We start from the raw sequence: 13,584 nt of genomic DNA on the forward strand, positions 1-13,584 counted from the left end.
AGAGGGTGATGGGGAGGCAGAGGGCAACAGGTAGAGGCAGAGAGGGATACAGGGGGAGGGTGTGAGTGACAAAAGGAGGCAGAGGGTGATGGGGAGGCAGAGGGCAACAGGTAGAGGCAGAGAGGGTTCCATGGGGAGGCAGTGGGCAACAGGGGAAGCAGAGGGTGATGGGGAGGCAGAGGGCAACAGGTAGAGGCAGAGAGGGTTACAGGGGGTGTGTGAGTGACAGAGACAGAGGGTAATGGTGAGCAGAGGGCAACAGGTAATGGCAGAGAGGGTTAGAGGGGGAGGCAGTGGCCAACAGGTGGAGGCTGTGAGTGACAGGGAGAGGCAGAGGGTGATGGGGAGGCATAGGGAAACAGGTAGAGGCTGAGAGGGTTACAGGGGGAGGCTGTGAATGACAGGGAGAGACAGAGGGTCATGGGGAGGCAAAGGGCAACAGGAACAGGCAGAGAGGTTTACAGGGGAAAGGTGTGAGTGACAGAGACAGAGGGTAATGGTGAGCAGAGGGCAATAGGTTAAGGCAGAGAGGGTTAGAAGGGGAGGCAGTGGCCAACAGGGGGAGGCTGTGAGTGACAGTGAGAGGCAGAGGGTGATGGGGAGGCATAGGGCAACAGGTAGAGGCTGAGAGGGTTACAGGGGGAGGCTATGAATGACAGGGAGAGACAGAGGGTCATGGGGAGGCAAAGGGCAACAGGGGGAGGCTATGAGTGACAGGGAGAGGCAGAGGGTGATTAGGGAAGGCAATCCTTGTTTTCCATTGGTGGTAAAAAAAAATTATAGATGTAACACTGATGAGGTCTTAGTTCGATAGCAATATGGCCGTGTGTAGATGTAGCTAAATTAATACTTGGAACCCTTCATTACTCACATCCCAAAAGAAATGTTATGCAGGATGTGACAGCCAGTATTGGGCAGTACGGACACACCGTAATGGTTAGCATTACTGACTCACAGCACTGAGGTCATGGAACCCACCATGGACCTAACTGTGTGGAGTTTGCATATTCTCCCCGTACTTGCGTGGGTTTCCTCCGGGTACTCCGGTTTCCTCCCACACTCCAAATATACTGGTAGGTTAATCGGCTCCCAACAAAATGAACCCTAATGTGAATGTGTGTGTGTACATGTGATAGGGAATATAGATTGTAAGCTCCACTGGGGCAGGGATTGATGTGAATGAGCAAATACTCTCTGCGGAATATGTGTGTGCTATATAAATAACATATTGTATATATACAGAAGGCCAGAGCAGAACTCGGCAGAGGTGTGTCTTCTGCTGGTAGTTACTGCTTACACCTCTACAAGGGAACTTGTCTGTGACACTACAGGTCTCAGCAACACTTTGGGCTCATGTACAGTAGCTTGTCATACTGAAACTGATAGCAGCTTAGTACTGGTGGCAAGCTCTGTCCATGCATGCGATCATTGATACATCCGTGCTATATACTCAATTATCGCATTGCGAATCCGTGCGTTTGCACCTCATGCACTTTTTACACTGAAGCATTGTTTATTCCAGAAGCAAATTGCCTGTATTTATTGCTCTTACTCCTCACTCTGAATAAGGCCTCTGCGTTCTGACCGCTGGCGCTGCCTCCGTAATCTACGCTTGTGCAGCTGTGCTATGGACGCTCACACCTCATAAATTGGGCAGAGTTGTGCACCTTGTAAATTGGGCCCAGCGCCGCCATCATCTCGCCATCAACACTAAATAAACATATAAAGATTTTCTTTTCAGCTCTGTGTGTGTCTGATCATTCTATCCATGGATGACAAGGTCGCCCATCACACCGGGCAGTCTAGCCCGTACTTGTCTAGTAAACAGAGTTCATTTCCCAAACTAGTGAGCGTTAATGTATTTGTGGTTTTCCCTTTCAAATAACAAACAGTCCTTGGAGAGGTTCCAGAACGTTTCTGCTTGTAGCATCTGGTAATGAACGTTCCCTGCAGCTGTTATTGTAAATTGGGTCAGGGGTGAGGCAGACGATGGAGGGAGGCGATGGCCGGCAGTGACGGCCCGGGCTGGGAACGCGTAGCAAGGATCTGGGGGAAATTTGTGCAGTCTAGAACCAGACTAATTGAATGTTACGCGCCCCCTTCCCCACAGCAGCACAGAGCATGATGTGAGCCCCTGCGCCCCTGCTGCCAGAAGGTTGGGAGAAAGATTCATACTGTACATCCAATTTATCATCTGCTCCGATCACTGTGGAACCAGCTTCTACATAGCTCCATATGGGACATGAATATACAGATGGAGCCCTTCTCATCTAATCCTATAATAGGATTAATTGAGCCAGGGCAGTCTAACTTAATCCCCTGCTGTAATGACTTAGGGGGTCATTCTGACCAGCTCTATCGCTGCTTTTTGTTGCGGCCGAGCAAACGGGTCCCTAATGCGCATGCCAGACGGCCAAAGGCCGTAGCAGGGTTGTGATCGCCTCTGCCTGATTGACAGGCAGAGGCGATCGCTGGGCGGAAGGCGGCGGAACGGCGGCATTTGGCTGCTGTTTCTTGGAGCAGACTGGCCAATGCAGGCGTGGCCGACCGAACGGGGGGTGGGCCGCAGCGGCTGCGTGTGTTACACATGATATAGGGAGGGATGTATCAAAAGCTTCTAAGGAAGATAAGTAGAGGGGTTGCCTATAGCAACCAGAGCCCAGCTATCATTTTACAGAGTGTTTTAGATAAATTAGAGCTAGAAACTGGTTGCTAAGGGCAACGCCTCCTCTTGTCCTATCTCCATCTCCTCCCTGTTATCTGCACAGGCCGATCACAGAGCTCCCAGTGACAGCAGACTTCTGTTTATGAAGCTGCATGTACAAGGTGTCAGCGACCTGTGACATCATGTCAGAGACTGGGGTCGGTTTACTGACAAATTGCCAGCTCAGGCTGGGAATAATGACTGTAATGGGCCCTACACACTGGCAGATAAAACAGAACGATATGAACGATCTCGTTCATAAATGAATGAGAACTCGTTCATATCTTTCTGTGTGGAGACACCAGTGATGAACGATGCGTGGCCCCGCGCTCATTCATCGCTGGTGCCCCGTCGCTTGTGCATGCAGTCCAATATGGACGATCTCGTCCATATTTGCCTGCACTGCTATGGAGCCGGGTGACAGGGTAGTGAAGAAACATCACTCCCCCCGTCACCTCCCCCCAGCCGCCGGGTCGCCTGTCGGCCGTATCCGACGCCAGGCAGCTCGGCGGTGGATCGGTATGTGTGTAGGGCCCATACATGTTCTCAGTAATGATAATAGTCTCCCTCATGTTGTCAGGTGCAGCCGGAGCTCTGCATTTTGCATAAAGCATTTCATTCTCAGAGGCTTTCTGCTCGTTGTAGTGCATCCAACGGAGAGAAATAATTCTGGTTGCTCATAGGATACCAATAACTGGCTCGTGCCGCATGTGCCACCTTATTATATTATATAGTACAGCATACTGAGCATACTTTCCAACTGTCCTGGTTATTCTGGGACAGACCCGTTTTTCGGGCACTGTTCCACTCGTGGGCCGCAGTGTCCCATAATGGGAGGGGGAAGGGAGTTGGGAGGCCCCGGACTCACTTGCTGCTCTGGGAATAGAAGCTGTGCTCATGTGTGCAGTGTCTATGGAGAGAGGGACTGGGGGTATGGCCAGCAGCTCACATAGGCATGGCCCGAAAATGGGGGTGTGGCTCGTGATTGTGGCATTTCCTGCGAGGCCACGCCCTTAGCTGTGAGGCCACTCCCCTAGTAATAAGGTCACTGTACATGCAGCAAACATTTTTTTATTTTTCTTCTGGAACTAAAAACACCTACATACAGTACAGTACAATGGTTATGAACTATCTGTTAGGGTATGGTGCGCTCTGTTCCTGTCTCCTTCTGTGTATCAGTCTATGGGTGCATCACCTAGTGTTAGACCTCTAGTGCCAGGAGTCACTCGGAGGCGGAGTTATATGATGTGAGTTCCTGTTCCTTCATCTCAGAGAGAGTGTGACACACTGAGTCCTGTGTGTACAAGTGTGCAGAGCTGAGACTGGGAGCAGATCTCAGCTACAGAGACTCACAGTGTTCCAGTGCATGCTGAATCATCTTCTCTACAGTGGGAGTCAGACTGCACGGCTGTGCACATCTTCCATGCTTCACCACCACAGACACCTCCTGATAAGTACCACTACCTAATGCTGTTACCTTGTATGATATATGGGCTCCTGATTACCGCTATCAGTGTTACATCTGAGTCACATGTGTACACTAAATAAACCTGCATTACTGTGTAAGTCTGCAAGTGTGTGGACTGACGTCACTGCACCAGATAGCCCAGAATACTCTGGCAACTGGTTATGGGCCCAGACCCGCATGTACTTGAAGATTAACCCCCTGAGTGCTGTTGAATAAACACAGTTTAAAGTGACATTTTATACAAGTGCAGAAAGGATGTATAGCACAGGACACAGCATGAACTTTGCTAAGCTGAAAGGTTCAGAGAACTAGGGGGGTAATTCAGACCTCATTGTAGCAGAAAATTTGTTAGCAGTTGGGCAAAACCATGGGGGTAATTCAAATCTGATCACTCTCTAGCGTTTTTTCCAGTGCTGCGATGAGGTCAGAACTGCACATGCGTGTGCACCACAATGTGCACGAGTGTCGCACGGGTACAAAGCGGATCGTTGCTGTTATGAAGAATCCATTCGCACAGCCGATCGCAATAAGATTGACAGGAAGAAGGCGCTTGTGGGTGGCAACTGACCGTTTTCTGGGAGTGTCTGGAAAAACGCAGGCGTGTCCAAGCATTTGCAGGGCGGGTGTCTGGCGTCAATTCCGAGCCCGGACAGGCTGAAGTAATCACAGCGGCTGAGTAAGTTCTGGGCAACTCAGAAACTGCACAAAGTTTTTTTGTGCCGCTCGGCTGCACATGCGATCGCACACTTGCAAAGCGAAAATACACTCCCCTACTGTATGTGCGGTGACTATCTGATCGCAGCAGTGCAAGAAGACCCTAGTGAGCGATCAGGTCTGAATTAGGCCCCATGTGCACTGCAGGTGGGGCAGATGTAACATGTGCAGAGAAAGTTAGATGTGGGTGGGTTATTTTGTTTCTGTGCAGGGTAAATACTGGCTGCTTTATTTTTACACTGCAATTTAGATTTCAGTTTGAACACCACACCCAAATCTAACTCTCTCTGCACATGTTACATCTGCATAGAAAAACTAGAGTTTATCCCGCACCAGAATGCAATGTGAATATTAATTCGAAATAACCAACTAACCATAAATAAAACCCAATGGAATGATATCCGTTATGTTGGAGGTGCTCCAGGAATTATGTAACAGATACACAGTTATTCAATGGGGATCCTGTCTCTTAAGTCGACAGTAACTAGGTCAACAATGTCTAGGTCGACCACTATTGGTCGACAGGAACTAGGTCGACATGGTGTCTAGGTCGACAGGGTCTTTAGGTCGACATGTTCTAGGTCGACATGTCAAAAGGTCGACATGAGTTGTTCATAATGTTTTTCCTTTTTTGAACCTTTTCATACTTAATGATCTACGTGGACTACGATTGGAACGGTAATCGCGGGGGGACGCGGTGCACTAATTGGGGTTCCCGGTCACTCTACGAAGAAAACGACACCAAAATGGCATAAAAAAACTCACGTCGACCTTTTGACCTAGAACATGTCGACCTAAAGACCCTGTCGACCTAGACACCATGTCGACCTAGTTCCTGTCGACCAATAGTGGTCGACCTAGATATTGTTGACCTAGTTACTGTCGACCTTCAATACCACACCCATTCGATGTGTGTGGAAAAGGCCACAACTCACGAGAAAAGAAATTCCTTTGTTTGGAGCACTCTTTTATGTCATTTGTTTATAGTAATGAAATGTTTATTCAATGTTAAAACATAGCTTTTATTATTCAATATCAGACTATAAAATAAATGGGGTGTATAATTCAGATACTAATTAGTGAATTCCCCCTGGAGATATAATGCTGGACGTAGTATTCGTCCTTGTGGTGAAAATATATCAGCGTAAGTTCTATTTATTGAACTTAAATGTCTTGCTCAAAAATAACTAACAAGACAGTAATCTGTGTGAGTTCTAGCAGGCGGCATACATGATACGTTTATAGATCATTATGTCATATATCTGAGTGAGATCTATTCGTTAAGATAGAGTATCTTTCTCAAACATACCTTAGAAGACAGTAATCTGTCTAGGTTCTAACAGGCGGCAGTGTTTTGGTCGGCATATCCCATTTGTTGTATCCCCAAATGAATATAACAAAGTCAAAATAATAATAAACACATACTGTAGTTAATCCCTCTTCCAAAATGTTGGAAACCTCATCAGGACTAATTCAAATGTCATCATTCACTGAGATAAAGCATTTGTGACTGTCCTTCCCTATTACTGGGCACCTCATCTACACATCAGTTCACATGTAACCATTCCACATAGATAGAGCACAAGTGTAACAAATTGATCATTTGTGTCCGTTTGTTAGACAAATACTGAAGCCTCAGTAACAACAGTATCAAATGGAATGGCTTCTACGTATATGCAGGTTCAAAAGTAAATTTGCATATATCCCCCAAAATCATGCAGGAATTAGCACTGTGTATGGTATATGGTCATGATATAGTTAAAGGCCACCTATAGATGGCCAAATGGGGACATTAGAGATATGTCATAAATCCACAATGAAAAAGCAAATATCTGTCATTTTTAATCCTTTGGTGCGTGTGAGGTTATTGCCTTTTACAGGGAAAATTATTTAGGTATCTGTGAATAATGAAGGAAGAACAGTAGACACTCTAGTTAGCTAATCCCATCTGCTGTCTGGTCTCATTGATGAGCGCAGTTTTTCTTTCTATGGCACAGTTTGCGTTCCCACTCTCATCTGTCCTCCGCTCATAGATGAGGCCAGACAGCAGATGGGATTAGCTAACCAGGAATTTCTTTTCTCTGTGAGTTCTGGGCTTTACCACACACATCGAATAATTGTGTACATGTTATATCTGCCCCCCCCATGCAGTGCAGATGGTTTTGCCCATCTGCTAACAAAGTTGCTGCTACGATCAGGTCTGAATTAGGCCCATGGTTTTGCCCAATTGCTAACAGCCTTGCTGCTACGATCAACTCTGAAATAACCCCTATGTTACATGCAAATTTGGCATGGAGATGCAGCTTAAGTTGTGCAAGGTTACTATAGACCCAGGAGCAGGTCCAAACCCAGATGATGTACACAGAGCCATCGGGACGATAGGTTTAGCTGCGGAGCCTCATGTCTATTCAGTAGTCAGTGGGAAAGTGTCAGCTAAGGACATGTGGACAGCCCTGCAAAATGATTATGAAGATAAAGGTCTAATGACAAGGATAAGTTTAAGACACATGCTATATGGAACAAAACTGAGTGCCTGCAAGGACATGAATGATTGCATTGATAAGTTATTGTCGATAGCTCAGCAGTTGGCATCTGTGGGGGCACAGGTGAATGGAGAAGAAGTCACAAAGGCTATGTTACAGAATCTGACGCCAGAATTAGATTTTTTGGTGGTTGCATTAGAGTCAAACAACACTAAAGTGACAACGGAGATTATAAGTGCCAAGTTGCTGCAGTTCCAAGAACGTATTCCCATCGAGACCATAGCTGAGGGTTCTGCGAGCAAAACAGGCAAGCAAAGTTGCATCCAATTTCCACAGTCAGTTAATAGAGCAGAGACACTGTTTGCTCTAATGCACACAGACGTGTGTGGTCCAATGAAGGAAGAATCAATCAGTGGCTACAGGTATTTCATGACCCTCCTCAATGACATGTGTACTTTCTTAAAGAGGAGATTGAAGTCGTCAACAAAATTGTGGAATACAAAAATCAGGTGGAGAATCAGACAGGTCTGAAACTAAAGATCATGAGATCAGACAATGGTGAAGAGTATGATAACAAAGTTTTAATCGCATTCCTTAGAAAATATGGCATAAAGCATCAGCTAACAATTGCCTACACACCGGAACAGAATGGCGCGAGTGAGCGGGAAAACCACACAATTGTTAAAAGAGCACGGACTAGGTTAAGCGATGCTGGCCTGGAAAAGAAGTTTTGGGCAGAAGCAGTATCTACTGCAGTAAACCTAAAGATTTGTTCACCTCCAGTGGCCGTCAAAGGTAAAAAACGCCACTGGAGGTGTGGTCCAGGAAAAAGCCAAGTGTTAGTCATCTTCGTGTCTTAGGGAGCAAAACTTTTACACACATACCAAAGGAGAAAAGGAGAAAGCTAGATCCAAAATACATAGAATGTATGATGCTTGGATGGCTGCGATGAAAGCAAAGGATACAGACTTTGGGATGTTACAAGTAAACGTATTCTTAAATCCAGAGAAGTGGTATTCTACGAGACAGCACCACTAACTGGAGCAGTGGAGCAACAACAAAATGTATTATTGGATGTACAGGCAGCAGAAAGTGTGTCTGAATCTGAGAGTGTCAAAGCAGACAAGTCAGAGAACAGAAGTTCCATGAGGAGCAACAAAGGTATTCCAGCCAAGAAATACAGTGAGGAGTATGCAAACATAGCTTACTATGAACTCTAAACATACAGGAAACAGAGTCAAGCAGTGATTGGACAGAGTGGAAGTCAGCAATTGATACAGAACTGTCAGCACTAAATGATAAAAGTACATGGACTATGGATGATAGACCAAGCGACCGTAAAACGATTAAAACCAAATGGGTTTTCTGCAAGAAGTTGAATGCAGAAGTGACAGTAGCTTGTTACAAAACCTGCCTTGTTGCCAAGGGATAAACCCAGAAGTATGGAATCAATTACGGAGAGATCTACTCACCAGTTGCAAGGTATAGCACCTTAAGGTCAATGATTGCTGTTGCTACACTACATGATCTACTGTTATATCAACTAGACTTTGAATCTGCATTCCTAAATGGAGAATTGATTGAGGAAATTTATATGGAACCACCTGACCATTATGAAATAATTTCCAAATACGGAATGACAGATGCAAAACCAGTAAGTACTCCCATTGATAAAAGTACAAATATGGTCAAGGCCATGTCACCAAACAGCAAAAGTAAGATAGAGGAAATGCAAGAAATCCCTTATGCCATAGGTATTTTGATGTATGCAAGCATTGGGACACATCCAGACATCACACATGCAGTGAGTTGGGCAAGCCAGTTCGCAAAAAATCCTGGAAGACAACACTGGATTGCAGTAAAGAGAATACTAAGGTACCTCAAAGGTACAAGTTCACTAAAGCTGAAATTTACAATATCAACAGATACTAGCTTAAAAGTATTCTGTGATGCCGACTGGGGATAAAATGACAATGATAGACATACTTATACTAGATACCTGTTTGCACTAGCAGGCACAGCTGTAAGCTGGGCAAGTAGGAATCAACCCACAGTTGCTCTTTCTACTACAGAGGCAGAGTACATGGCGCTCAGAGAAAATTAAAAAGAAGCGCTTTGGATAAGAGAGACTTTATGCAAATTAGGTCTTCCTTACCACAGTGAGATCATCAACATAAAGTGTGATAACATTGGAGCAATTGATCTTTCTTGTAGCACAAAGCATCATGGATGGTCTAAGCACAATGCTATAAGACATCATTTCATTCGTGAGTTGGTGGAAAACAAGTCCGTCACTGTGGAATATGTTGCAAGTGAAGAAAATATTGCCGACATGTTGACAAAAGGACTGTCATCACACTTGCTACTTACATTCCTGATGAAATGTGGACTAGAATATGGTTAATGTTGATTTATTCTTACTGGTTTTGCTTCACGTTATGTTTTCGGTTACAGGAATGACTTTATTGATATGTTTGATAAAATGTCATGTTTTTTAAACTTGTGACAAGAGACAGCCTTGAGCGAGGGGGAGTTTTAGGATGTGGTGTGCTCTGTACCTGTCACAACTGAGGATTTTGACTGACAGGAGAAAGCCTCAGTTGTAGGGGCTGAGAGGAACTTAAACCGGGGAGGTTTAATCAGACCCCTGGACATGTAAGTGTTAAAATGAAACCCGAAGGTGTGACCATGACAACCAGGTAAAAGTCAAAATAAAAGTTTATTAACAGACTCCGTGTAAACAAACAGCATTCAAGGTAAATAATGGCAATGATAATTAATATGATTCCTGGAGCACTCTGGTCATGAAATGGTTACACAGGACACTGGTAGGTAAGAACAGCTGTTAAAGTCCTTAGATGGAATAACCTTACCAGGCCTGGCTGTAGTAGTGAAGATATCCAAGGAACATGCCAGTAGATGGAACAGATGAAGTTGGTAACTTGAATCAGCTGTTGTATTTGCTGGATAGAACCAGCCAGGTGATAAGACACGGAGTGGATGCGGAATGGAATCAGCCAGATGGTAAAGTCACTGAATGAAAGCTGGGTGGAACCAGCCAGGTGATGAAACACGGAGTGAATGTGGAATGGAATCAGCCAGATGGTAAAGTCACTGAATGAATGCTGGATAGAACCAGCCAGGTGATGAAACACGGAGTGAATGTAGTAAGATGCTAGGGAGCGTGGAAACAGAGGAGGTGAAGGATGATTACCGGTGGTAGTGGATACTGCTGGAAGCAGATGAAGTAGCTGGAAGCTGGATCAGCCACGGAGGGCTGCAGAGTCAGGCTGCACCGCAGGATGGTAGGCAGGTGCGGATCTCTTTAGTGGATGCTGGAGACAGGAGCTGGAACCTGGAAACACAACCACAGGAGAGAGACTGGAACAAGGTATGACAAACAAAGCACTGACATCTATATGGCCCAGACACAGGATACTTATACCTGCAGCTATGCAGGCATTGGCTGGGCAATTATGCAGATTTCCACGGACAGTGGATTGGAGGAACTGAAACATGTGATTGAATCCAACATGGCTGCGCCCATGTTAGAACTTGGAGGGAAAGCTGGTTTGGAAACCATGTGGAAACATAACAGTAATGGCGTCGCCGGCCGCAGAGGACAGGAGACGCCATGCAGGATTCAAACATGGCGCCGCGACAGGAGGGATATGCAGAATGTGGACACAGATGAGATCCGGCCTTGGAACGCTGAGCCAGCCTCAGGAGACATCTGAAAGGCAAGTAATGGCGTCCAGATACCCGGATCGTGACAGTACCTGTCTGCTTCTGTGTATCAATCTATGGGTGCATCCCCTAGTGTTAGACCTCTAGTGCCAGAAGTCACTCGGAGGCGGCGTTGTATGATGTGAGTTCCTGTTCCTTCATCTCAGAGTGAGGAGAGTGTGACACACAGAGAGACTGAGAGACAGAGTCCTGTGTAAAAGTGCGCAGAGCTAAGACTGGGAGCAGATCTCAGCTACAGAGACTCAAAGGGGCGAAGGTAGCCAAAGATGGCCACCGCAGCCAGATAAGGGGGAGGGGCGCAAGGCAGCTCATGAGGGCAATGGAGGGAACCCCCCAGGTAGGGGGGATGGGGGGGAGGTGGCAGCCAGCACACCGGTCCCCCTTTTAGAACCTGGCTGATCATATTGGCCAGTGAGGGTTAGTAGGATTAATTGTAGGGGAGGTAGCAGCAGGAAGTTTATATGCTGGGAGCTGGAGAGGGAAAGGGGGGGGGGGGCTGAGTGCATTCACCCCCCGGCAGGGACAAGATGCCCTCCCACCCAGCCCGGTGAGTTGAAAAGGTAGAAGTGTCTGAGTGGTCATAGGCGGTTGCCTGAAGGTGTGAATAATTTTGTAACGATGTTGGATATTGCATGTCATTGTTTTATATATATATATATATATATATATATATACTAGGTGCTTCATCGCGCCCTACGGGCGCTCTTCACACCGTCGGAATGGGCTACGCCCCCTTAACCCCTGGACGCCTTTCTGGGGTTCAATATATGGGGTATTACCTGCATTCCTAGTTTTGTTAGTGTTTGAATATTGCACAATGAAAGGGCGTCCGATGGTGAAGGGGGCGTAGTCCCTTGCAACAGGAAGGGGTTTCGGGAGTGGGGACCGCAGATGGGGGAAGGGGTATGAAGGCGCTGTGGGTGAGGTAGGAGCAGGGGTGTCGCAGGTGGGGGATGGCAGCTGCAGGGCTGTTGCGGATGGAGGAGGGGTTCCGAAGGCGCTGCAGATGGGGAAGGGGTGGGTGCGGGTGTGCAGTGGATGGGGGAGGTGTCCAGGGGGCGCGGTGGGTGGGGGAGGGGTGGATGCGGGGGTAACGTGGGTGGGGGAGTGGCGGGTGCGGTGCTGTTGCGAATGGTGTAGGCGATGCGGATTGGGAAGGGCCTGCTGCGTGGGTGTGGTAGGGGATCCAAAGGTGCAGCGGGCGGGGGAGAGCCAGATGTGGGGTGTGGCGGATGGGGGAGGGGGTCCGGAGGTGATGTAGGTGGTGGAGGGGCGGGTGGCATAGGGGGTCTGGAGGCGCCGCGGGTGGGTACCGGGGGAGGGGGCCGGGGGGGTGTTGTGTGTGGGGGAGGGGCAGGTGGGGGAGGGGCAGATGCTGGGCTGGATGGGGGAGGGGTTCCAGAGGTACTGCGGGTTGGGAAGGGTGTGGCGGGTGGGTAGGAGGTGTGGAGGCGTTGCGGGTGGGAGAGGGTGGGGTGCAGTGAATGGGGTTAGGGGTCCGGAGGAGGGAGGGCCCGTGTGTGCTGAGGTGTGGGGTCCGTAGGCGCTGTGGGTGGGGGTGCCACGGGTGGTGGAGGGACAGGTGTGTGGATTTGCGGTGGATGGGGGAGGGGGTCTGGAGGTGCTGCAGGTGGTGGAGGGGTGTGTGCGCGGGTGGGATAGGGGGTGGGTGCGGGGGTTCAGCGGATGGTGGAGGTGGTCCGGGAGTGTGGGAGAGGTGAGGTGCTGAGGGTGGGGGAGAGGCGGGTGAGGGGCTGTTGCGGATGAGGGAGGGGTTCCGGAGGCGCTGCAGGGTGGAAGGGTGCAGGTGTTGCGGGTGAGGTAGGGGGCCTGGAGGCGCTGCGGGTGGGGGTGCGGTGGATGGGGAGGGGCTGCAGGTGGTGGAGGAGCGGGTGGTGTAGGAGGTCCGGAGGTGCAGTGGGTGGTGGAGGGGTGGGTGCTCAGGGTGGGGTAGTGGGTCCGATGGTGTTGCGGTTGCTGGAGAGGTGGGGGTGTAGGGGATGGGTCAGTGGGTGCAGCGGATAGGGGAGGGGTGAGTGCGGGGGTTCATCGGATGGGGAGGGGGTCAGGGGATGCGGGAGGGGTGGGGGTGCTGTGGGTGGGGGAGGCGGGTGAGGGGCTGTTGCGGATGTGGGAGGGGTTCCGGAGGCGCTGCTGGTGGAGAAGGGTGCAGGTGTTGCGGGTGAGGTAGGGGGCCTGGAGGCGCTGCGGGTGGGGGAGGGAGGGAGGGAGGGGTGTGAGGGTGCGGTGGATCGGGAGGGGCTGTAGGTGGTGGAGGAGCAGGTGGTGTAGGGGGTCCGCAGGTGGAGTGGTTGGTGGTGGGGTGAGTGCTGCGGGTGGGGTAGTGGGACCGAAAGTGTTGCGGTTGCTGGAGGGGTAGGGGTGCAGGGGATGGGTCCGGGGGTGCAGCGGATGGGGGAGGGGCTTGGAAGACACTGCGGGTGGGGTAGGGGGTCCGAAGGCGCAGT

The sequence above is a fragment of the Pseudophryne corroboree genome, chromosome 1 (assembly GCF_028390025.1).
Source record: "Pseudophryne corroboree isolate aPseCor3 chromosome 1, aPseCor3.hap2, whole genome shotgun sequence".
In the NCBI taxonomy this organism is placed as follows: Eukaryota; Metazoa; Chordata; class Amphibia; order Anura; family Myobatrachidae; genus Pseudophryne; species Pseudophryne corroboree.